Source organism: Rhinoraja longicauda, chromosome 7 (genome assembly GCF_053455715.1).
Source record: "Rhinoraja longicauda isolate Sanriku21f chromosome 7, sRhiLon1.1, whole genome shotgun sequence".
NCBI classification, from domain to species: Eukaryota; Metazoa; Chordata; class Chondrichthyes; order Rajiformes; family Arhynchobatidae; genus Rhinoraja; species Rhinoraja longicauda.
In genome coordinates, this window is record NC_135959.1 from 72,914,381 (window position 1) to 72,941,485 (window position 27,105).

Here is a 27,105-nt window from a genome sequence, read left to right on the forward strand (position 1 = left end):
TTTGTGTTTGTTAATACCAAATGTAGGTGTTAAATTTAAAGTAAGGTGAAACATCGAAGATGTTACCAGGATGTTGCCTGGACTCGAGGGCCTGAGCTACAGGGAGAGGTTGGGCGGGCTAGGACTTTATTCCTTGGAGCACAGGAGGGTGTGGGGTGATCTTAGAGAGGTGTACAAAATCATGAGGGGAATAGGCAGGGTGGATGCACAGAGACTTTTACCCAAGGTAGGGCAATCAGGAACCACAGGACATGGGTTTCAGGTGAGAGGGGAAATATTTTATAGGAACCTGAGGGGCTACTTTTTTACATGGGGGGGGGGGGGGGGGGGATATATGGAACGAGGTAGTTGAGGCATGTACTATCACAACATTTAAGAAACATTTGGACAGGTACATGGATAGGAAAGGTTTAGAGGGATATGGGCCAAATGGACCCGTTGGGCCCAAATCTGCATTGGTGCAGCACCCTCTCCTCTCCCCCTCCCTCCCTCTCCCAACCCTCTCCCTCCCCTCCTCCCCCATCCCCCCCTCCCTGTCTCCCCCTCCCCCTCTCTCCTCCTCACCACTTCCCCCACTCCATCCCCCTCAACCCTCTCTTATCCCCCCTCCCTCCCCCCCCCCCCCCCCCTCCTCCCTCCCTAGGAGATAGATTTAAACTTTAAAATGTGAATAACTTTAAAATTATAACACCGATTTCAATGAAACTTCTTCCATTAGCACCAAAGGAACGATGGTGAGCAAGGTGGGCCTAAAATTGTCGCGCTATCGTGCACCGTTTTGGCTGTAGTTCAGGAACAAACAAACAAACAAACGAGAGTTTTAGTATATAGATGGGCCAAACACAGGCAGGTTGGACTAGTGTAATTGGGGCATATTGGTCAGCATGGGCAATTGGGCCGAAGGGCCTGTTTCCACGTTGTGTGACTCTGTGACTCGATGAATGTGAATCACCTAAAACATGCCTAAAGTATATCAGGTAACTCCCAATGTGAAAATGCCTAGTCATGACTTTCTTTGACAAATTAAAACACCGGTTGCCACCTCTTCTTGCCTGGAGTGCAGGTAGGTTTGTAAGAACAATGAGCCAGTGTTGTGCCTGGAATCGCTGCAGGTCAAAAGTAGATTGTGCACACTAGTCTATTCTGTGTAAATCAATGTTTCACCTCCAGCAGTTCCAGTGGGAACCCACTTAATGTAACCGGAGGTGAGGCCAATTAAGACGGGACCAAGACGTTCAAGACCTTGGTGAGAGCTGGAGTAACTCAACAAGTCAGGCAGCATCTATGGGGAAAAAAAGAATGGGTGACGTTTCGGGTGGGAACCCTTCTTCAGACTGAATGTAGAGGAGGGAGGGGGGGGAGGGATGGGGGGGGGGGGGGAGGGGGGGGGAGAACTGGAGGTAGGAAAAGGACAGAACAAATCAGGCGCGGCTGTAGATGAGCAAGACCCAAAACGTCACCCTCCCTTTTTCTGAGTTACTCCAGCATTTTGTGTCAGTCTTGGTGTAAACCAGCATCTGCACATTCCTTCCTACACAAGACCCTGGTGAGGCCACACTTGGAGTGTGATGTACCCTTCTGGCCACCCAGCTCGAGTAAGAATATCATTAAGCTGCAAAGATTCAGGACTCGAGGGCCTGAGCTACAGGGAGAGGTCGGGCAGGCTAGGACTTTATTCCTTGGAGCGCAGGAGGATGAGGGGTGATCTTATAATATCATATCATCATCATATATATACAGCCGGAAACAGGCCTTTTCGGCCCTCCAAGTCCGTGCCGCCCAGCGATCCCCGTACATTAACACTATCCTACACCCACTAGGGACAATTTTTACATTTTACCCAGCCAATTAACCTACATACCTGTACGTCTTTGGAGAGGAGTACAAAATCATGAGGGGAAAAGACAGGGTGAATGGGCCACTAGACATTTACCTAGGGTCAGTGAATCAAGAATCATAGGGTTAAGGTGAGAAGGGAAAGATTTAAGAGGAACTTGAGGGGCAAATTTTTCACACAGTGGACGGTGGGTGTATGTAACGAGCTGCCAGAGGAGGTAGTTGAGGCAGATGCTATAACAACATTTAAAAGGCATTTGGACAGGAACATGGTGAAGGAAAGGTTTAGAGGGATATCGGCCAAATGCAGGCAAATGTGACAGGCGTAAATGGGATATCTTGGTCGGCATGGACGGGTTGGGCTGAAGGGCCTGTTGCCGTGCTGTAAGACTCTAAGACCCTGAAAAAGGGAAGACATTGGAAAGCCAATGCAACTCTAAATCCAAGTCTTGCACCTACACAAGCGAAGGGGACAATATCATGGAACTATCCCCACACCAATGGGTAACAGTCATCGAGTCATGCAGCATGGCAACAGGCCCTTCGGCCCAACTTGCCCATGCTGACCAAGATGCCCCATCTAAGCTAGTCGCACCTGCCCATCTTTGGCCAAATTCCCTCTAACCCTTTCCTATCCATGTACCAGTCCAAGTGTCTTTAAAATTAGAAACATAGAAAATAGGTGCAGGAGGAGGCCATTTGGCCCTTCGAGCCAGCACCGCCATTCATTGTGATCATGGCTGATCATCCACAATCAAAATTGTTATAGTACCTGCCTCAATTGGCAACCCATTCCATATGCCCACTGCCCACTGAGTGAAAAAGTAGCCCCTCAGTTTCCTATTAAATCTTTCCCCTCTCACCTTAAACCTAAGCCCCCTAGTTCTTGATTCCTCTACTCTGGGTAAAGACTACATTCACCCTGTGTATTCCCCTCATGATCTTAATTGTACCCTGGAATTTACGATATGAAATGAATTTACCCTGGTATGAAATCATACACTGGAATTTAGAAGCATGAGAGGGGATCTTATCGAAACGTATAAGATTGTTAAGGGGTTGGACACGTTAGAGGCAGAAAACATGTTCCCAATGTTGGGGGAGTCCAGAACCAGGGGCCACAGTTTAAGAATAAGGGGTAGGCCATTTAGAACCGAGATGAGGAAAACCTTTTCAGTCAGAGAGTTGTGAATCTGTGGAATTCTCTGCCTCAGAGGGCAGTGGAGGCCAATTCTCTGAATGCATTCAAGAGAGAGCTAGATAGAGCTCTTAAGGATAGCGGAGTCAGGGGGTATGGGGAGAAGGCAGGAACGGGGTACTGATTAAGAATGATCAGCCATGATCACATTGAATGGCGATGCTGGCTCGAAGGGCCGAATGGCCTCCTCCTGCACCTATTGTCTATTGTTTATTAAACACCTCTATAAGATCACTGCTCATCCTCCTGCGCTCCAAGGAATAGAGTCCCAGCCTGCCCGACCTCTCCCTGTAGCTCAGGCCCTCGAGTCCTGGCAACATCCTCACGGTTTAAATTCAACAATCTCGGGTCACAAACGTGTACGTGGAAGGTGTGAGTGCAGCTCCGCGTTCATCCCAACTCCCCGAGCCTCATTGTATCCGGAACGTCAGCCAAGGTCCCAGCAGGAGCACGGGAAGAGCATGGAATGCTGAAGGATGCACAGGAGGCCCCCACTGGCAGGACACCCCGTAACCATGGCTTTAAGATGCTGAGCACCACAACCAACTCTCTTATACCAATGATTTGCACAGCCTGACCTCAACAACTACAGGATGGTAAAGGAAGGCTCAGTGGCGGAAAATTTTAAATGTAAAAGTCGAGAGTATTCGCTCAGTTTAGTTCTTTGTCACGTGTACAGAGATACAGTGAAAAGCTTCTCCCTATTCCCTATCCCCGCTAGCTCATCTATACACTAGAACTCTCGTTTGTTTATTTGTTTGTTCCTGAACTACAGCCAAAACAGTACACGACAGCACGACAGTTTTAGGCCCACCTTACTGACCGTCGTCTCTTTAGTGCTAATGGAAGACGTTTCATTGAAATTGGTGTTATATTTTTAAAGTTATTCACATTTTAAAGTTTAAATCTATCTCCTAGGGAAGGAGGGAGGGAGGGAGGGAGGGAGGGGGTGGAGGGAGGTGGGAGAATGGAGGATAACGGGTTGAGGGGGATGGAGTGGAGTGGAGGGGAGGGGTGCTGTCCCAATGCAGGAGAGGTTTGGGCCCAACGGGTCCACTTGGTCTAGTATATCCCTCTAAACCTGTCCTATCCATGTACTGTCCAAATGTCCTTTAAATGTCCTCGGGCACGGGGAGAACATACAAACTCCACACGGACAGCACTCAAGGTCAGGATTGAACCCGGGTCTCCGGCGCTGTGAGGCAGCAACTCTACCGCCGCGCCATCGTGCTGCCCCCCCAATGAACCACGGAAATCGATGCAAATCTACAATGCCGATGGTCGGTGCACACTCGGTGGGCCGAAGGGCCTGTTTCCATGCAATCAATCAAAAAAAAGTACAGCAGAGGAGCAGGCCCTTCGACCCACAATGTCTGTACTGGACATGGTTCCAAGGTAAACTAAGCTCCACTGTCTGCATGTGATCCATTCCCTTCACATTCATGTTCCTATCCAAGAGTCTCTCAAATACCACCATTGTACCTGCCTCCACTGTCCCACACTTGATCCAGAAACGTTCACATCCCACCATGAGAGCTGAAGATTTTGAATTCAAACAATTAAATAAATCACAACTTTAAAGAACCTGCTCCCTGTACCTGGGCTTGCGGGCTTGAGTTGCAGGGAGAGGTTGGATAGGCTGGGACTTTTGTCTTTGGAGCGTGGGAGGCCGAGGGGTGACCTTATTGAGGTGTACAAGATCATGAGGGGCACGGATAAAGTGAACGCTCACAGTCTTTTTCCCCAGGGTAGAGGATTCTAAAACTAGAGGGCACGGGCTTAAGGTGAGAGGGGAGAGATTTAAGAAGGACCTCAGGGACAACTTTTTCACTCAGAGGGTAGTCCGTATCTGGAACGAGCTGCCAGAGGAAGCTTTTGAAGCAGTTACATTTACGATTTTTAAGACATTTGAAGAGGTACACGGATAGGAAAGATTCAGAGGGATGTGGGCCAAACGCAGGCGGATGGGACTATCTTACTTGGGGCATCTTGGCATGGACCAGATGGGCCGAAGGGTCTATTTCCGTGCTGCATTGCTCCGTGACTCTAAATACTTCTTTTCCTGATTAAACACTAGACTCTGTATCTGGGTAGCTCTACAACTCTACAATTTGATCGTTCTCATCAATTTGGGGTTTTTTGGGTTTTTTAATGTCAATTATACATTTTTTAATGTCAATTATACATTGATGAGCCAAAACATTACCTCATCATGGGCACTCTGACCACACGGCCCCATACGCAGCAGGGTGTGATGCACTGTGTATTGTGACACATTCCTCCCGTGACCACCATTAACATTTTCTGTGACTTGTGCCACAGTCGACCTTCTGTCGGTTCGGACCAGACGGGACAGCCTTCGTTGCCCTCGCGCATCGATGAGCCTTGGGCGCCCAACACCCTGTCTGTCGCCGGTTTGTGGTTTGTCCCTCCTCGGACCACTGTCGGTAGGTACTCACCACCTCTGACCGGGAGCACCCCACAACCCTTGCCGTTTCAGAGATGCTCTGACCCAGTCGTCTGGCCATAACAATTTGGCCTTTGTCAAAGTTGCTCAGGTCTTTACTCCTGCCCATTTCTCCTGCATCCAACACATCAACTTCAAGAACTGACTGTTCACTTGCTGCCTAATATATCCCACCCCTTGACAGGTGCCGTTGTAACAAGATAACCAATGTTATTCACTTCACCTGTCAGTGGTCAGAATGTTTTGGCTCATCGGTGTACGTGCAGGCATTTATTCATTGTTTTACCATAACAGCAAAAGAATGGCTTATTTTTCAATGGGTTGCACAACAACCAACCATCTGCCTATCAAACCCCCCCTCACCTGTGTTCACCTATGACCTGCCAGGCTTTGTCCTGCCCCCCCTCCCTTCTGGCATCTTCACCCCCCCCCCAAATCAGTCTTCTAGTCGGGTCTCGATCCAAAACGTCACCTCTCCGTGTTCTCCACAGATGCTGCCTGACCGAGAGTTACTCCAGCACTTTGTACCTATCCATGTTCTCCACAGATGCTGCCTGACCACACTGAGTTATTCCAGCACTTTGTACCTATCCATGTTCTCCACAGATGCTGCCTGACCCACTGAGTTACTCCAGCACTTTGTACCTATCCATGTTCTCCACAGATGCTGCCTGACCCGCTGAGTTACTCCAGCATTTGTACCTATCGATGTTCTCCACAGATGCTGCCTGACCCGCTGAGTTACACCAGCACTTTGTACCTATCCATGTTCTCCACAGATGCTGCCTGACCCGCTGAGTTACACCAGCACTTTGTACCTATCGATGTTCTCCACAGATGCTGCCTGACCCACTGAGTTACTCCAGCACTTTGTACCTATCCATGTTCTCCACAGATGCTGCCTGACCCACTAAGTTTTACCAGCACTTTGTACCTATCCATGTTCTCCACAGATGCTGCCTGACCCACTGAGTTACTCCAGCACTTTGTACCTATCCATGTTCTCCACAGATGCTGCCTGACCCTCTGAGTTACTCCAGCACTTTGTACCTATCCATGTTCTCCACAGATGCTGCCTGACCCGCTGAGTTACACCTGAGATAGACACAAAATGCTGGGGTAACTCAGCGGGACAGGCAGCATCTCTGGAGAGAAGGAACGGATGACGTTTCGGGTCGAGACCCTTCTTCAGACTGACCATTCCTTCTCTCCAGAGTTGCTGCCTGTTCCGCTGAGTTACTCCAGCATTCTGTGTCTAGCTTTGGTTTAAACCAGCATCTGCAGTTCCTTCCTGCACACCTTGAGAAAGGCCAGGTTTAGCTTGTGGTCTGGTACAAGTATTGTGACTATTGTGAGCCCTTAATTTCAACGAAAGCCTCCATAAAATCACACAGTGCTCTTTATGCTGCAAATCTTTCTGTTTGGAAGAGTCGGGGGGTTTCTTGTGTACCGGCAACAGCGTTCTCGTGTGCCTATGTGTACACGCATTTGGTAAAAGCTTTGCAAACAGTGTGGACCTGTCTGACCATGTGACATTACAACAGCGAGCCGCTGAACTCAGTGGCGTCAGTAATTGATTGAACAAACTTGCAACACCACTATTTGTTCACTTTTAAATTTCTGAGACATCTTATTCATTCAGAGACTACGTGCCGAAACCACAGGAATGTGTGAGTCACGGACGTGTTACATGCAAAGAAAGCTCCCTCGCTTCAATATTGCTGGGTGAGGAAAAACTTTTTCAGTCAGAGAGTTGTGAATCTGTGGAATTCTCTGCCTCAGAAGGCAGTGGAGGCCAATTCTCTGAATGCATTCAAGAGAGAGCTAGATAGAGCTCTTAAGGATAGCGGAATCAGGGGGTATGGGGAGAAGGCAGGAACGGGGTACTGATTGAGAATGATCAGCCATGATCACATTGAATGGTCTGAAGAAGTGTCTCGACCCGAAACGTTCAGTCTGAAGAAGTGTCTCGACCCGAAACGTTCAGTCTGAAGAAGGGTCTCGACCCGAAACGTCACCCATTCCTTCTCTCCTGAGATGCTGCCTGACCTGCTGAGTTAATCCAGCATTTTGTGAATAAATACCTTCAATTTGTACCAGCATCTGCAGTTATTTTCTTATACACATTGAATGGCGGTGCTGGCTCGAAGGGCTGAATGGCCTCCTCCTGCACCCAGTGCTACCATTCAGCTCCTAAACCAGCCCACTTTCACGGCTGCAAACACAAGATCACACGAGGGCTCATGCTCAAGTAGAGCAACAGAGTGATTCAGTGCAAAACAGGCCCCTCGGCCCAACCTGCCCACGCCGACCAACATGCCCCATCCACACCAGTCCCATCTGTCAGCACTTGGCCCACATCCCTCTCAACCTGTCCTATCCATATACCTGTCTAACTGTTTCTTAAACATTGTGATTGTACCTGCCACAATTATCTCCTCTCGCACCTCGTTCCATACACCCACCACCCTCTGTGAGAAAAAGTTGATCCTCGAGCTCCTATTAAATCTTTCCCCACTCACCTTGAAGCCATGTCCTCTGGTTCTTGATTCTCCTACCCTGGGTAAAAGACTTTGTGCATTCACCCGATCTATTCCCCTCGTGATTATGTCCACCTCTGTAAGATCACCCCCCAGCCTCCTGCTCTCTGTGGAATACAGGAGTTATGTTGTCCAGGGACGTTCTCCAGTGACGCTGCCTGGCCTGCAGGGTTACTCCAGCACTTTGTGCCTTACTTTCACCGTGTGGCTTACCAGCTCACTCGCCTACCCTGAGAACAGCTAATTGCAGCTCAGATCCCAGCCCAGGGTCGTCATTACACTGAGCAGACACTAGCGCCAACCTTCATTAAGGCAATTAGTGCTCCCTTAATTATATACACCTCTGTCAGATCACCCCTCAGCCTCCTGCGCTCCACGAAATGAGAGGACGGTGTGTGTATGGAACGAGCTGCCGGAGGAGGTAGTTGAGGCAGGTACTATAGCAGCAATTAAAAACACTTAGACAGGTACATGGAGAGGAAAGGTTCTGAGGGATATGGGCCATTTACGGGCAAAAGGGACTAGCTTAGATGGGACATTTTGGTTGGCATGGGCGAGTTGGGCTGAACGGCCTGTTTCCCTGTGGTATGACTCTATTTGACAGAGTGCACGATGGCTCAGTGGTAGAGTTGCTGCCTCACAGCGCCAAAGACCCGGGTTCGATCCTGACTACGGGTGCTGTCTGTGCAGAGTTTGCACGTTCCCCCTGTGACCGCGTGGGTTTTCTCCAGGCGCCCGGGTTTCCTTCCACACTCCAAAGACGTGCAGGTTTGTGGGTTAATTGGCTTCTGTAAAAAATGTAAATTGTACAGGATAGTCCTGGTGTATGGGGTGATTGCTGGTTGCCATGGACTTAGTGGGCCGAAGGGCCTCTTTCCAAACTGTGTCTCTAAAGTCTACAGACTCAAACTCTGAGAGTTTGCAGCCATTGCATCTCAGAATCAACTTTGAATGTAATCACTGAACTGTGAGATGGATACATTACCTGGATATTGGAGATAAGGTATACCCAAGACCGGTCTGATCCATTTCGTTGAGGTGATTAGTTTTGCTGAGATGACTATTCTTTGGGGATGAAGCATGGAAACAGTTCCTTTGGCCCACCGTCCGTACAAACCAACGATCACCCAGTGCAAACCCCTAATGCATTCCTTGATGCATTACAGAAAAGATTTAATAGGAAACTGAGGGGCAACTTTTCCATATGGAGGTTGTTAGGTATATGGAACGAGCTGCCAGAAGAGGTAGTTAAGTCAGGTACAATAACAACATTTAAAAGACACTTGGGCAGGTACATGGATAGGGAATGTTTAGAGGGATATGGGCCAAATGCGGGCAGATGGGACCAGTGTAGATGGGACCTCTTCAGTTGGGTGGAAGGATCTGTTTCCGTTAGAGGTGCCAACTATCTCATTCCCAAATACGGGACAAGGTGACGTCACCGCGCCCGTGCCCCACGTGACCTCACCCAGCCAGCGGCCACGTGCTCCCGCTCCACCAATGGCCGGGCCGGGAGGTGGGTTGATATGCAACCTCCATTAGGTGGCGCCCGGGCCTCCAGACCTAGACTGTTCGGAGCTTAAATGTCAGAAAACTAGAGTGTCGGGACCTAAACTGTTGGGACCGACAGCGTCTGGGCCTACAGCGTCGGGGCCTACAGCGTCGGGGCCTGCAGCGTCGGGGCCTACAGCGTCGGGGCCTACAGTGTCGGGGCCTACAGTGTCGGGGCCTACAGTGTCGGGGCCTACAGTGCCGGGGCCTACAGCGTTGGGGCCTATAGCGTCGGGGCCTACAGCGTCCGGGCTGACAGCGTCGGGGCCTACAGCATCCGGGCCGACAGCGTCCGGGCCGACAGCATCCGGGCCTACAACGTCGAGGCCTACAGCGTCCGGGCCTACAGCGTCGGGGCCTACAGCCTCCGAGCTTACAGCGTCCGGGCCTACAGCGTCCGGGCCTACAGTGTCTGGGCCTACAGTGTTGGGGGCCTACAGCGTTCGGGCCTACAGCGTCGGGGCCTACAGCATCGGGGCCTACAGCGTCGGGGCCTACAGCGTCCGGGCCTACAGTGTCCGGGCCTACAGTGTCAGGGCCTACAGCGTTCGGGCCTACAACGTTCGGGCCTACAGTGTCGGGGCCTATAGCGTCGGGGCCTACAGCGTCTGGGCTTACAGCGTCCGGGCCTACAGCGTCTGGGCCTACAGTGTCGGGGCCTCCAGCGTTCGGGCCTACAGCGTCTGGGCCTACAGTGTCGGGGCCTCCAGCGTTCGGGCCTACAGTGCCCCCCTCCCCGGGCCTAATACGGGACAAGGGAGGTCCCGTATGGGATAAAGCAACTTAGCCCAAAATACGGGATGTCCCAGCTAATACGGGACAGTTGGCAACCCAAGTTTCCGTTTTGTACGACTCTCTGACTCTGTGCTTTGTTTACTGATCCAGACCTGATAATTGTGTAAGGGGGAGTTGCAGTAGGGTGGTGAAGAGGCAGGCAGGAACACCAGCAGTTTGTGGAGACACAGCAAACAGGTTTTGGCTGAGTGAGGACCTTTGGCTGTCGGCCAGGACTGACGGGATCTCCAGAATACACATATACAGGACCCACCCTGAACAAAACACACACCCTCTGTCACACACTGGAACATTAGCTGCTCACCTGCCAGAATCACAGCACTTCCCGCTGACTCGTGATTGCTGATTCACACACATCATAGCCTCAATCATCACCTCTGTATCTGAGAGGCAGAGCAATAAATCTCCTCGCCTCCCTCTCCTTTAAATTCAATTCCTTTCTGTGAGAAGCTCAGGAACGTCATGTGCAGGAAGGAACTGCAGATGCTGGCTTACACCGAAGATAGACACAAAATGCTGGAGTAACTCAGCGGGTCAGGCAGCATCTCTGGAGAGAAGGAATGGGTGACGTTTTGGGTTGAGACCCTCCATCAGTCTGACCCACTGAGTCACCCCAGCCATTTTGTGTCTATCTGCAGGAGCATCACGGCCTGGTTCAGTAATTCGAACACCCAGGAACGAAGGAGACTACAGAGAGAGTGCTCAAGAGCCTGATGGTTGCTGGGAAGAAGCTGTTCTTGAACCTGGAGGTCACGGTTTTCAGGCTCCTGTACCTTCTTCCCGATGGTAGCAGCGAGATGAGAGCGTGGCCAGGGTGGTGTGGGTCTTTGATGATGCTGGCTGCCTTTTTGAGGCAGCGCCTCCTGTAGATCCCTTCGATGGTGGGGAGGTCAGTACCTGTGATGGACCGGGCAGTGTCCACCACTCTCTGTAGTCTCCTTCGTCCCAGGGCGTTTGAGTTGCTGAACCAGGCCGTGATGCAACCAGTCAGTGTGCTCTCCACCGTACACCTGGAGGGGTTTTGCAGAGAGTTGGGAGAATTGTTTTAAAGGAAGGAAGGAGAGAACTCTGGACAAAATACAAGTTAGAGCCAGTCACTGCAAAAAGAAACATTTACTTTGTGGACCATGCGGACAAAGTTAAACTAGTTTATGTTCCACTACAGCATGAGGTTGAGTTAGACATTAGCACAGACATGGGCTGTCATTGTCTAGCAACACATCCTACTTTCATTTAAAGAATCCTTGCCTCTGTGGTCTGATTTTGTACCTATTGCGTTTTCTGATACCTTTTGACGTTACTAGGGTATTACAGGTTTACTAATGTTAAATATGAACTGAAGATTAGCCACAAAAGGCCGGAGTAACTCATCGGCACAGGCAGCCTCTCTGGAGAGAAGAAGTGGGTGACCTTTCAGGTCGAATCCCATGAACTGTGTAGGAAGGAACTGCAGATGCTGGTTTACACCGAAGATAGACACAAAATGCTGGGGTAACTCAATCGAGAAGGAGTGTCTCAAGCCGAAACGTCACCCGTTCCTTCTATCCAGGGATGCTGCCTGTCCCGCTGAGTTGCTCCAGTATTTTGTGTCTATCTTAGATATGAAAGGATTGCATGGTGCTGTTATCTCTGTCCCCCAGTGAATGATACAATCAATCTCGCCGGAATCGGCCTGCCAAGTTGGAAACGAAGCCTTTGCAAGTTTAGTTTGGTGAGCATTGCTTCAAAGTGGCTTTGGAAGGTCTGCATTGTCTGGCTGCTGCAGATGTGTGAGGGCAATAAAGGGCTGCAAAGGTGCAGAGGCATCGAGAGCGTTAGAGGGCTTCCTGTGTGGTTGTATCTGCGTCTATTGCCGGCACATCGCTCTGCATCCTGCCCAGACCCATGCAGACAGTGTGAAGCAGCATTCAGGATGCACACTGGCCATTTCACACCCAGTCAAACCCAGGCATCACTCACACAGTGAATGGTGGAGCCCTGAGAGCATTGTAGAAATCCGCTGGCAGACACAAAATGCTGCAGTAACTCAGCGGGTCAGGCAGCATCTCTGGAGAGAAGGAACGGGTGACGTTTCGGGTCGACACCCTTCTTCGGACGTCACCCGTTCCTTCTCTCCAGAGATGCTGCCTGACTCACTGAGTTACTCCAGCATTTTGTGTCTTACGTCGATTTAAACCAGCATCTGCAGTTTTTTTTCCCTACCGTAGAAATCTGCTGGCTGGCTAGCCCGCAACAAAAGCTTTTCACTGTACCTCGGTACACGTGACAATAAACTTATCTAGCTGACTAACAGAGAGATCATGGGTTACAGATGCAGGGTTCCTTAAAAGTGATGAGTCAGATGGACAGGGTGAAAAAGAAGGCATTTGGCACGCTTGTCTTCATTAGGAAGGGTATTGAGTACAAAAGTCGGTTCAGGTCAAGGATTAGGTCTATTATTGTCACGTGTACTGATTTTAGATTTAATTTTTTTTTAGATTTAGAGATACAGCGCGGAAACAGGCCTTTCGGCCCACCGAATCCGCGCCGCCCAGCGATCCCCGCACATTAACACTATCCTACACCCTCTAGGGACAATCATTTTATTTTTTTTACATTTGCCCAGTCAATTAACCTACAAACCTGTACGTCTTTGGAGTGTGGGAGGAAACCGAAGATCTCGGAGAAAACCCAGGCAGGTCACGGGGAGAACGTGCAAACTCCGTACAGACGGCGCCCGTAGTCGGGATCGAACCTGAGTCTCCGGCGCTGCATTCGCTGTAAGGCAGCAACTCTACCGCTGCGCCACCGTGCCGCATGAGGTACAGTGAAAAACTTTGTTTTGCACGCTGTCCAAACAGATCAGATAACACGACAGCTGCTCCTCAACTTACGATAGGGTTACGTTCTCAGAAACCCATCACAAACCGAAAATATCGTAAGTCGAAATGCATTGAATTACACATGATCACGTGGCCGGAAGCGTGCTGAAATATCGCAGGTCAAATCATCATTAGTTCGGGAGCATCTGTATACATAAACACAATCATGTCAAACTCAAGTATAATTCAATTTAAAATACCTTATTGGCATGATAAGATACATCATTATATTGTCAAAGTATAGAATATAACATACATATTTAAAATGCATGAATATAAATACAAGTATACAATTCATGGGTCGATATGCCCCTGTACATATATATATATATATATATATATATATATATTCACGCAATACATTTATAGCCTTTTATCGATTGCTACTCGTTCTTGCAGTTGTAAACAGTACAGCAAGGTAGCAAGTTTAGCAGGTCGATATTAATTTCCTTAGTGTCAATTTATGTATGAGTTAATGTGTACATGTTGGTCATTCACTGTCTCTCAGGTTGTGGCATGCTGTTACAAGATGTAGAGCAAAGATACAATAGGTAGAGCAAAGGGGAAGATACAGAGTGCAGAATATAGTTCTCAGCGTTGTAGCACATCAGTTCCACAGACAAAGTCCAACATCCGCAATGTGGTAGAGGTGAATCGGACACCACCCTAGCTTTTGGAAGGACCGTTCAGAAGCCTGATATCAGAGGGGAAGAGGCAGTTCCTGAGACATCATGTTACAGCCACACAAACCAATGGTGAGACCATACTTGGAGCACTGTGTGCAGTCCTGGTCGCTCAGCCACAGGATCAAAACTCAGGAGCACCTTTTCCACTCAGAGGGTAGTCCGTATCTCGAACAAGTTGCCAGAGGAAGCTATAGAAGCTATAGAAGTGGATACAATTATGACTTTTAAAAGACATTGGACAGACATATGGATGGGAAGGGTTTAGAGGTGGTATGCCAAATACAGGCAAATGGGACCAGCCCTGTGTGCCAACTTAGTTGGCATGGAAGAGGTGGGCTGGAGGGCCAGTGCGTGCTGGACTGCTCCATAACTATGGATCCATAACATTTATATATAGGATTTCTTTCTTAGCTTCTCTTGCAAAACAATCAGAACAATATTCGATAGCACGGTGGTACAGCGGTAGAGTTGCTGCCTTACAGCGCCAGAGACCCGGGTTCCATCCCGACTACGGGTGCGTGTTGGCATGGACAATAGACAATAGGTGCAGGAGGAGGCCATTCGGCCCTTCGAGCCATTCAATGTGATCATGGCTGATCATTCTCAAGCAGTATCCTGTTCCTGCCTTCTCCCCATACCCCCTGACTCCGCTATCCTTAAGAGCTCTATCTAGCTCTCTCTTGAATGCATTCAGAAGAATTGGCCTCCACTGCCTTCTGAGGCAGAGAATTCCACAGATTCACAACTCTCTGACTGAAAAAGTTTTTCCTCATCTCAATGCTAAATGGCCTACCCCTTATTCTTAAACCGTGGAGTTTGCACGTTCTCCCCGTGACCTGCGTGGATTTTCTTCGAGATGTCCCGCTCCCTCCCACACTCCAAAGACGTGCAGGTTTGTAGGTTAATCGGCTTGGTGCAAACGTAAAATTGTCCCCAGTGTGTGTGGGATGGTGTTAATGTGTGGGGATGGCTGGTCAGCGCAGACTCGGTTTCCGCGCTGTATCTCTAATCTAGACTAAACTAAACCTTGTGTTTAACAGTGAGAAAATGTGTCCACGTTTACAGACAATGAACACAAAATTCTCCAAAGCACAGCGGCCCTGATTGTAGCAAGGAACTATTGTTAGGAACAACAGCAGACAGGGAGAATGGACAACGAGCGACACAAGGGCCGACTGTTCTGTTCAGAAAAACAATGCCCAGATATTATTACCTTTATTGAAATGTTTTTATTTTTCACCCTTTTGATGTAGCTGCTGCTTGACTCCACAAGTATTAAAAGGACAAGGTGTCTGAAGTAAATGGGTGTAGATGGAGTCATGTGATGTGTGGTCTGCCACAGAGGATACTGAGGTGAAGAACTAATTGTTGCAAAGATCTTACGCGCATTTAGTGTGGCTGCACGATGGTTGTAGCGCTCCATTACTGGAACTGACTGCAATGTGCAGGAAACTGGGTTCCAAATGAGTTGACTCCAGGTTCCTAGTTAATTAGAGTCACACAACAAGCAGGTCCTTGCAGACCAAAGTGCCCCATCTAACCTAGTCTCACCTGCCCACGTTTGGCCCATATCCCTCTAAACCTTTCCTATCCAGGTACCTGTCCAAGTGTCTTTTAAATGTTGTGACAGTACCTGCCTCAACTACGTCCCCTGGCAGCTCGTTCCATACACTCACCACCCTCTGTGTAAAAGTTGCCCCTCAGCTTCCTATCAAATCTTTCCCCCCTCACCTTAAACCTATTTCCTCTGGTTCTTGATTCCCCTGCTCTGGGTAGACAATAGACAATAGACAATAGACAATAGGTGCAGGAGGAGGCCATTCGGCCCTTCGAGCCAGCACCGCCATTCAATGTGATCATGGCTGATCATTCTCAATCAGTGCCCCGTTCCTGCCTTCTCCCCATAACCCCTGACTCCGCTATCCTTAAGAGCTCTATCTAGCTCTCCCTTGAATGCATTCAGAGAATTGGCCTCCACTGCCTTCTGAGGCAGTGAATTCCACAGATTCACAACTCTCTGACTGAAAAAGTTTTTCCTCATCTCAGTTTTTTACCTGATAACCAGCTGGGAAGAAACTGAAGGTGTGGTTTTTCACACTTCTATACCTTTTGCCTGATGGGAGAGGGGAGAAGAGGGAGTGGCCAGGGTGTGACTGGTCCTTGATTGTGCTGCTCAGTTCTAAATGGCCTACCCCTTATTCTTAAACTGTGGCCCCTTGTTCTGGACTCCCCCAACATTGGGAACATGTTTCCTGCCTGTAACGTTGCCCCGCAGCTTCCTATCAAATCTTTCCCCCCTCACCTTAAACCTATTTCCTCTGGTTCTTGATTCCCCTGCTCTGGGTAAAAGACTGTGCATCCATCCTATTCCCCTCATGATTTTATACATCACTTCATTCCTTCCCTTTATTCCACCTGCACCCCTTATTAATCTGCACGCACCACAGGGAGCATGCATATTCAAACAAGCCTCAAGCAAGGTTGTTAGTGAGAAAGAATGTCCACTTGGTGACATTCAAGAGGCTTTTAGCTGGACATATGGATATGCAGAGACTGGGGGAATATTTATCATGTGCAGGAAGCGGAGACTAGTTTAGTTTATTATCGTTACATGTGCTGAGGTACGGTGAAGTCCCAGTGGACTTCAGCGGGTAGTCCATAGAGCTCAGAGGACCATCGGAACACAGCTACCAGCCTTGGAGGGCATCTACAACACACGATGCCTCAGAAAAGCCTCCAGCATCCACAAAGACTGTTCACACCCCTGCAACAGTCTGTTCGAACTCCTTCCATCGGGCAGACGATACAAGGCCTTCTACGCCCGCACCTCCAGACTCGGGAACAGCTTCATCCCCAGGGCCATAGCTGCTATGAACCGGTCCTGCTGAGCCGGATGGTCACATCGCACCGTGAACTGGCACAGATCTACTTGCACTTTATTCTGTCTTAAAACTGTTACAATTTGTTTCGTTGGGTTGTTGTTGTTTAAATTAATTAAATTATTGCATCGTATGGGAGGCACATTCCCAATCTCGTTGTACCCCTGTACAATGACAATAAAGATATATTGTATTGTATTGTATTGTATTATATTGATAAGCTTTTTTATTGCACGCTATCCAGTCAGCGGAAAGACTATACACGAGCTGTCCACAGTGTCCAGATACATGATATGGGTATAATGTTTAGTGCAAGATAAAGTCCAGTAAAGCCCGATTAAAGATAGTCCGAGGGTCTCCAATGAGGTAGACTGACCTGCGATCCCCGTACATTAACACTACCCTACCCCCACTAGGGACAATTTACACTTATACCAAGCCAATTAACCTACAAACCTGTACGTCTTTGGAGTGTGGGAGGAAAGCGAAGATCTCGAAGAAAACCCACGCAGGTCACGGGGAGAACGTACAAACTCCGTACAGACGGGATGGAACCCGGGTCTCTGACGCTGCAAGCGCTGTAAGGCAGCAACTCTACCGCTGCGCCACCGTGCCGTTGCCTGGCAACAGCTGGGAAGAAACTGTTCCTGAATCTGGAGTAGTTCATCTTGACGGCATCTTTGGCACGGACATTGTGGGCCGAATGGCCCTTGGAAACGATGTGTTCACCGTCTGACCAGCCCTGCAAACTAACTGAGCACCTCTCTCCCAATGATTCTCCACCATTTTCTCTCATCTCTCTCAACAACCAAAGCCCCTCGTTCCTGGACCTCCCCCATGTCATCTTCATGGCCACAACACGGCGGCGCAGTGGTGCAGCGGGTGGAGCTGCTGCCTCCCAGCACCAGAGACCCGGGTTCCAAGCTGACCTAACTGTGTGCAGTTTGTGTGCAGTTTGTACATTCTCCACCCACCACGTGGGTTTCCTCCGGGTGCTCCGGTTTCCTCCCACATTCCAAGGACGTGCGGTGTGTAGGTTCATTGGCTTCTGCAAAATGGTCTCTCGTGTGCGGGTGTGCAGGTGATTCATGGTCGGCAGGGACTCGGTGGGCCGAAGGGCCTCTTTCCACGCTGCATCCCTATACCGTCAATTTAGCAAAAGAGCATGCGTTCAAAATTGGACATTGCACGGTGACACAAGGAACTGCAGATGCTTGAGTATTGACCGAAGAGCAAAGTGCTGGAGGAACTCGTAAGATCAGTGAATCCTCAAATGGTCCCCTCTCTGTCCCATACCTCCTCCCTCATCCCAATACTCATACAACTCCCCACCATCTCCCAACCCCCCATCACCCTGCCCCTCTCCCCTCCTCCTCCCTTATCCCAATGCTCATACATCTCCCCGCCATCTCCCAACCCCCCCCACCTGCCCCTCTCCTCTCCTCCTCCCTCATCCCAATGCTCATACACGTCCCCACCATCTCCCAACCCCCCCCACCTGCCCCTCTCCTCTCCTCCTCCCTCATCCCAATGCTCATACACGTCCCCACCATCTCCCAACCCCCCCATCACCCTGCCCCCTCCTCTCCTCATCCCAGTGCACAGGCACGTCCCCACCATCTCCCAAACCCCCCGTCACCCTGCCCCTCTCCTCTCCTCCTCCCTCATCCTAATGCACAGGCACATCCCCCCACCATCTCCCAACCCCCCCCCCCACCCTGCCCCTCTCCCCTCCTCTGTACACTCATCCCCCACCCCCGAGTCCCCATTTCCCTTTTAACCCCCCTCTTTCCCCTCCCCCCCCGTCCCCTCCCACCCACATCCCTCCCTCCAGCTTTACATTTCACTCCTCCTCTTCTCTCCTTATCCTTTGCCTCCTTTTCACCTCCAGCCTTTCTCACTCACTCCACCCATCTGCCAATTCACCCCCCCCCACCTCACCTGTATCCACCCATCACTCGCCAGGCTTTGTCCCAGCCCCACCACTCTATTCCAGCTCTCTCCCCCAACTCCACCAGTCTGAAGAAGGGTCACAACCCAACATACCGCCAGTCCATCCCCTCCACGGACGCTGCCTGTCCCGCTGAGTTCCTCCAGCACTGCGTAGGAGTTCAGCTTCTGCAGTTGCCGGTGTCAGCATTATTTGGTAGAAGCGGCCCTGCCCTTTGAAAATGAAAACTGTCATTACAATATCGCAAACTGCTTAATAATGCCAATTACCGGAGCACTAATTGCCTTAATGAAGGTTGGGGCTGGTGCCTGTTCTGTGTAATAACCACCCTGGGCTGTGATCTGAGCTGCAATTAGCTTTTCTCAGTTATCTCACCGGGTTTTAAAGGGGGGATATAAAACCCAGTAAGTGGTTCAAAATTAGGATTCAGCCGTTCAGAGTAAAGACAAGAAAAAATGCCGTCATCCAAAATGTAGTGAACCCATGGGTCTTCAACACAGGAGCATTGTGAAGATTCCCAGACTGAGTATCTCCAAATGAGAGACCAGTTTAGATGTTAAGAGAAGCAGTAAATATTTCTAAAGATAAGTGCTGGGCTCAGCACATGGTTGAGGGGATTCGGTTTGTCAGTGAATACTCTACCGAACCGCTCCAGGTGTACGGTGGAGAGCACACTGACTGGTTGCATCACGGCCTGGTTCAGCAACTCAAACACCCAGGAACGAAGGAGACTACAGAGAGTGGTGGACACTGCCCGGCCCATCACAGGTACTGACCTCCCCACCATCGAAGGCCCATCACAGGTACTGACCTCCCCACCATCGAAGGCCCATCACAGGTACTGACCTCCCCACCATCGAAGGGATCTACAGGAGGCGCTGCCTCAAAAAGGCAGCCAACACCATCAAAGACCCACACCACCCTGGCCACGCTCTCATCTCGCTGCTACCATCGGGAAGAAGGCACAGGAGCCTGAAAACCGTGACCTCCAGGTTCAAGAACAGCTTCTTCCCAGCAACCATCAGGCTCTTGAACACTGCACACCACTAACCTCAGCAACTATGATCTTCTGTGAACTGTGTCTTTGGCTGCTCTACGGACTTCAGTTTTGCACTATTATGGTTACGTTGTATTACGGTTATTAATTTATTATATTATTGATTATTATATATTTATCTGAGTGTTATTGTGTTTACGGGCCTGTTAAGCTGCAGCAAGTAAGAATGTCATTGTTCCCTTGCCGGTCCCTTGCCTGTAATCAGGCAACTGAACCGTCCTCTCACCAACTAGAGAGCAGCTCTGAGCTGCCATCTACCTCATTGGAGACCCTCGGACTATCTTTAATCGGACTTTACTGGATTTTATCTTGCACTATTATTGTTATTCTCTTTATCCTGTATCTGTACACTGTGGACGGCTCGATTGTAATCACGTATAATCTTTCCGCTAGGTAGACACAAAATGCTGGAGCAACTCAGAGGGTCAGGCAGCATCTCGGGAGAGAAGGAATGGGTGACGTTTTTCGGGTCGAGACCCTTCTTCAGACTGATGTCAGGGGAGGGGGCGGGGCAAAGATAGAATGTAGTCGGAGACAGGGAGACTAGTGGGAGAACTGGGAAGGGGGAGGGGATAGAGAGGGAAAGCAAGGGCTATCTGAAGTTAGAGAAGTCAATGTTCATACCGCTGGGGTGTAAACTACCCAAGCGAAATATGAGGTGCTGTTCCTCCAATTTGCGCTGGGCCTCACTCTGACAATGGAGGAGGCCCAGGACAGAAAGGTCAGATTGGAAGTGGGAGGGGGATTTGAAGTGCTGAGCCACCGGGAGGTCAGGTTGGTTAAGACGGACTGAGCGGAGGTGTTCAGAGAAACGATCGTCGAGCCTGCGCTTGGTCTCGCTGATAATCTTTCCACTGACTGGTTTGCATGCAACAAAAAAGTTGTACCTTGGTACATGTGACAATAAACTAAACTAAACTAAAAAATCAACCACTCTTGCCGCTTGACATGAATATATGGGTGTAGGAAGGAACTACAGATACTGGATTAAAGCAAAGATAGACACAAAAAGCTGGAGTAACTCAGCGGGTCAGGCAGCATCCCTGGAGAGAAGAAATAGGTGACGTTTCAGGTCGAGACCCTTCAACAGAGAGTCTGAAGAAGGGTCTCGACCAGAAATGTCTATGGCTAGACAGGTGTCACAGATCAGCAGCAGTCTAAGATTGCCCTGATATTATTGTGAAAAGCACAAGGGGCAAGTAGCCTGCTCCTCCTCTGGTTGTCTGTCCGTTGGTTCCCGTGCTAGAAAGAGACGTTTGAGTGCATGGAGAAAGGCACTTCAGGCTCCACGTATGGCTGAGGTGCAACGTTTACTTGCGATCGTCCACGTTTGGCCGTGAGACTGTGGTTCCTGAATGGCTTCAGGACCACGTTAACCCTCGTCCCATCAGGGGCAGGTTTCCCCCGACCTCGGCCTACCTGATCTCCCGGTTGCCAAACACTTTAACTGCCCCACCCATTCCCACACTGACCTTTATGTCCTGGGCCTCCTCCATTGTCAGAGTGAGGCCCAGCGCAAATTGGAGGAACAGCACCTCATATTTCGCTTGGGCAGCCTACACCCCAGTGGTATGAACATTGATTTTCCTAACTCAGGTTACCCTTGCATCCCCTCTTTCTCCATCCCTCCCTCACCCAAGTCGTACTAATTTCAAAGGGCGTGCAGCGTAGGTTCACTAGGTTAATTCCCGGAATGGCGGGACTGTCGTATGTTGAAAGACTGGAGCGACTAGGCTTGTATACACTGGAATTTAGAAGGATGAGAGGGGATCTTATCGAAACATATAAGATTATTAAGGGGTTGGACACGTTAGAGGCAGGAAACATGTTCCCAATGTTGGGGGAGTCCAGAACCAGGGGCCACAGTTTAAGAATAAGGGGTAGGCCATTTAGAACGGAGATGAGGAAACACTTTTTCAGTCAGAGGGTTGTAAATCTGTGGAATTCTCTGCCTCAGAAGGCAGTGGAGGCCAATTTTCTGAATGCATTCAAGAGAGAGCTAGATAGAGCTCTTAAGGATAGCGGAGTCAGGGGGTATGGGGAGAAGGCAGGAACGGGGTACTGATTGAGAATGATCAGCCATGATCACATTGAATGGTGGTGCTGGCTCGAAGGGCCAAATGGCCTACTCCTGCACCTATTGTCTATTGTGTATTGTCTTGTCAAGTCTCATTGTCTGTAACTCGTTTTCACCTGGCCCACAGCTAACATCGTTACTTTTTCCATTTCTTTCATTCATTTGTTCCATATCTCTCTACATCACCGTCCATATCTCTCGTTTCCCGTTCCCTTGGCTCTCAGTCTGAAGAAGGGTCTCGACCCGAAACGCCACCTATTCCTTTTCTCCGGAGATGCTGCCTGACCCGCTGAGTTACTCCAGCATTTTGTGTCTATCTTCGGTGTAAACCAGCATCTGCAGTTCCTTCCAACACAGACAGGGTCAGGTTTTAGATGGAAAAGCAGCACAAGGTTGTATTTAGTAACACCTTGGAAAAGAAATGTCACTGATATCTAGTTATGAATATGTTTTGAGGATAAACATAGATGGAAATCAAATACTGCATGAAATATAATATTTCCTGTTGCTGGCGATATAGAATGCCTAAGATAGGTCCCAGAGCAGGATTAAGCATGTTCCTTCTGAAGGACATGCCAGAGTGGACACCTGGAAATGTTTTTCAGTTCCTCTTCTAGGAAATGAAATAGTGCGGGCAGCGAGAATAGATGCGACATCAGGGTCCAGGGAAGGGAGCCTCACTGGTCATGGGGTCTGAGCAGGCAAGAGTACCAACCCATCCACACACTCGCAAAAGGCAGCCAGCATCGTCAAAGACCCACACCCACCCTGGCCACGCTCTCATCTCGCTGCTACCATCGGGAAGAAGGTACAGGAGCCTGAAAACCGTGACCTCCAGGTTCAAGAACAGCTTCTTCCCAGCAACCATCAGGCTCTGGAACACTCTCTCCGTAGTCTCCTTCGTTCCCGTGCGTTCGAATTACTGAACCAGGCCGTGATGTTCCTGAATGCTGGGGTCATTCAGCGGGCCAGACTTCAGGCTGAAGGAGAGTCTCAACCCGATTCTTGTACATTTATCTGTGTGTTATTGGGATTACAGGCCTATTGGGACTTAGGGCCTGTTTCAGTGCTCCACAACTTAATGTCTCTAACAGCCTGCACTTCATCAGCTCTACAGGGCATTGAATCATCCTGATGTGGTAAAAGGTAAAGGTAACAGTCTGCACTTCATCAGCTCTACAGGGCATTGAATCATCCTGATGTGGTAAAAGGTTCCCTTTTCTTTTGCCTCGACATCATAAATACTTTATTATCCCTTTTGTGATTCCACTTTATCTTTTCTCGTTTCAAACTCTCCAAATTAGTTTTATGCAACCCTTGTCTTTGACTCACCATAATCCACATTGATGCTCTTTGCAGACCCCCTGAATGTTGTTCAATGTTGAACATCGGCGAAACCAAGCGCAGGCTCGGCGATCGCTTCGCTGAACACCTGACTGATCTCCCGATGGCCGAGCACTTCAACTCCCCCTCCCATTCCCAGTCTGACCTTTCTGTCATGGGCCTCCTCCAGTGCCATAGTGAGGCCCACCGGAAAGTGGAGGAACAGCACCTCATATTTCGCCTGGGCAGTTTGCAGCCCAGTGGTATGAACATCGACTTCTCCAACTTTAGATAGTTCCTCTGTCCCTCTCTTCCCCTCCCCCTTCCCAGATCTCCCTCTATCTTCCTGTCTCCACCTATATCCTTCCTTTGTCCCACCCCCCTGACATCAGTCTGAAGAAGGGTCTCGACCCGAAACTTCGCCCATTCCTTCTCTCCCGAGATGCTGCCTGACCTGCTGAGCTACTCCAGCATTTTGTGTATAATGTGAATACCTTGTTCAATTGACCATTAGGCAGAGGAATGGCAGATGTAGTTTAATGGCAGGGTGTTGCATTTTGGTATAACAAAGGGCCTGTTCTAATCTCCATGACTCCATCACTGTTCATTTTACCGCAGCTGCATACTTTGGGCTCGTTGTGATATCTATATACTAAAACTCTCGTTTGTTTGTTTGTTTGTTCCTGAACTACAGCCAAAACGGTGCACGATAGCGCAACAACTTTAGGCCCACCTTACTCACCGTCGGCCCTTTGGTGCGAATGGAAGAAGTTTCATTGAAATTGGTGTTATATTTTTTAAGTCATTCACATTTTAAAGTTTAAATCTATCTCCTAGGGAGGGGGGAGGGAAGGAGGGAGGAGATGGGGAGGGGGAGGGAGGGAGGATGGGGAGGGGGAGAGGAGAAGAGGGATGGCAGGACTTCCATATGAAGAAAGACTGGATAGACTAGGCTTATACTCGCTGGAATTTAGAAGACTGAGGGGGGATCTTATAGAAACATATAAAATTCTTAAGGGGTTGGAGAGGCTAGATGCGGGAAGATTGTTCCCGATGTTGGGGAAGTCCAGAACCAGGGGTCACAGCTTAAGGATAAGGGGGAAGTCTTTTAGGACCGAGATGAGAAAACATTTCTTCACACAGAGAGTGGTGAGTCTGTGGAATTCTCTGCCACAGAAGGTAGTTGAGGCCAGTTCATTGGCTATATTTAAGAGGGAGTTAGATGTGGCCCTTGTGGCTAAAGGGATCAGGGGGTATGGAGAGAAGGCAGGTACAGGTTACTGAGCTGGATGATCAGCCATGATCATATTGAATGGCGGTGCTGGCTCGAAGGGCCGAATGGCCTACTCCTGCACCTATTTTCTATGTTTCTATGTTTCTATGAGAGGGGGAGGGGGAGGGGGGGAGTAGGGGGAGGGGGAGGGGGAGGGGGAGGGGGAGGGGGGGAGTAGGGGGAGTAGGTGCTGCACCAACGCAGAAGAGATTTGGGCCCAACGGGTCCACTTGGTCTAGTTCGAACCAAAGTTTCACATTGGGGCGGCACGGTGGCGCAGTGGTAGAGTAGCTACCTTATAGCACCAGACACCCGGGTTCGATCCTGACCACGGGTGCTGTCTGTACGGATTTTGTACGTTCTCCCTGTGACCACGTGGGTTTCCACCGGGTGCTCTGGTTTCCCCACCACACTCCAAAGACGTACAGGATTGTAGGTTAATTGGCTTCTGTAAAATGTAAATGGTCCCGAGTGTGTGTAGGATAGTGCTAGTGTACGGGGGGTCGCCGGTCGGGGCGGACTCGGTGGGCCGAAGGGTATGTCTAAAGTCTGAAGTAATATATGTTATTGAAGGGGGAGGCGATGATCGTTCTTGAATAATTTCCAACGTTAAGTTGCCAAAATACTTCAACAGTTGTTGGGATGTGAGTTACAAATTGACAAAGAGCCTTCAGAGCGACTGGACTCTGGTCCGGTGGAAGTCGACAGCATTTCTGTGTAAGTTCCACTTACGTCTGTAAACACCACATTCCAGACATTCCGCCCAGTTGATCTTGTGGGACGAGAGAAGTGGACGGAAGGGCTCGGCGGAACAGGAAGGCGAGAGGTTTCCACAGTGCAAGTTATTCATTCAACTGGAACAAGTCTCCGCTCTCTCCCACACTCCACCTGGTGTGAAGGCTAACAAGCTCGTCAGGAAGGCTGGCTCTGTCCTGGGGGCGGAGTTGGATTCATGGGGAGGTGGTCTTGGAGGGAGGATGCTCCTCAAACTGCAGAGCATCCTGGACAATACAATACAATACAATACAATACATCTTTATTGCCATTGTACAGGGGTACAACGAGATTGGGAATGCGCCTCCCATACGATGCAATAATTTAATTAGCTCGTCAGTATTAATGTAAACAACCCAATGAAACAAATTGGAACAGTTTTAAAACAGAATAAAGTGCAAGTAGATCTGTGCCAGTTCACTGTGCGATGTGACCATCCGGCTCAGCAGGACCGGTTCATAGCAGCTATGGCCCTGGGGATGAAGCTGTTCCTGAGTCTGGAGGTGCGGGCGTAGAAGGCCTTGTATCGTCGGCCCGATGGAAGGAGTTCGAACAGACTGTTTGTTGCAGGGGTGTGAGGAGTCTTTGTGGATGCTGGTGGCTTTTCTGAGGCATCGTGTGTTGTAGATGCCCTCCAAGGCTGGTAGCTGTGTTCCGATGGTCCTCTGAGACACGCCCCCTCCGTGACACACTGGCCAACCTGAGGAGCACCTTCAGCAACAGACTGGTCCCACCAAGATGCAGGACTGAATACCACAGGAGATCTTTCTTCCCTATCAAACTGTACAACTGCTTCCCCTTCTGTCATGGAGTAGACTGACTAAACCCCACCTCCCCCACCCACCACCCACCACCCACCACCCTCCCCCACCCACCACCCTCCCCCCCCCCACCTCCCCCACCCACCACCCACCACCCACCACCCTCCCCCCCCACCCCCCCACCCACCACTCACCACCCTCCCCCCCATCTCCCCCACTCACCACCCACCACGCTCCCCCCCCCCCACCCCCCACCCTCCCCCCCCCGCCCCCCACTTCCCTCCCCAATCTTTGCACATCCCAAAAACTTTCCACTCATCACTTTTATTTCATGTTACATGTATTTTGTTATTTATGACTGCTGGCAGACCAATTTCCCTCCTGGGATAAATAACGTTCTATCATGGACCATCACTTTTGTCTGCTCCCTCACTCAGTTAGTCTAATTTAGTTTAATGTCACATGAACCGAGGTACAGTATAAAGCTTTTTGTTGCACGCTAACCAGTCAGCGGAAAGACGAAACATGACTGCAATCAAGCCGTCCACAGTGTACAGACACAGAATAAAGGGAATAACGTTTAGTGCAGGATAAAGTCCAGTAACGTCCGATTAACGATAGTACAGGAGCCTGAAAACCGTGACCTCCAGGGTCAAGAACAGCTTCTTCCCAGCAACCATCAGGCTCTTGAACACTGCACAACACTACTACACTACGAACTACGAACTGTCTTGCTTGCTCAAGGGACATTAGGGCTTTCATTTTGCGCTAATATTGTGTTTTTTTTTAAAAAATTGAACTTTTTGTATTGTTTATTATGTAATCTATGAGTTACTCCAGACAAAAATGTCACTGTTCTGATTTCGGGTACATTTGACAATTAAATACCGTCAACTCTTTATCTAGATCAGACTAAAATCTTCCAAGCCTTTTTTGAAAGCATAATCTTTCAGCGTATCGTGAAAGAATTAGCACAAGTTACCGAGAAGGAAATAGTCCTTCTGAGAAATTCAAGTTAGTCAGTGGTAAGATAAGGTAGAAAGTTGAACAGCAGACATATGGAATGAGTAAGTACA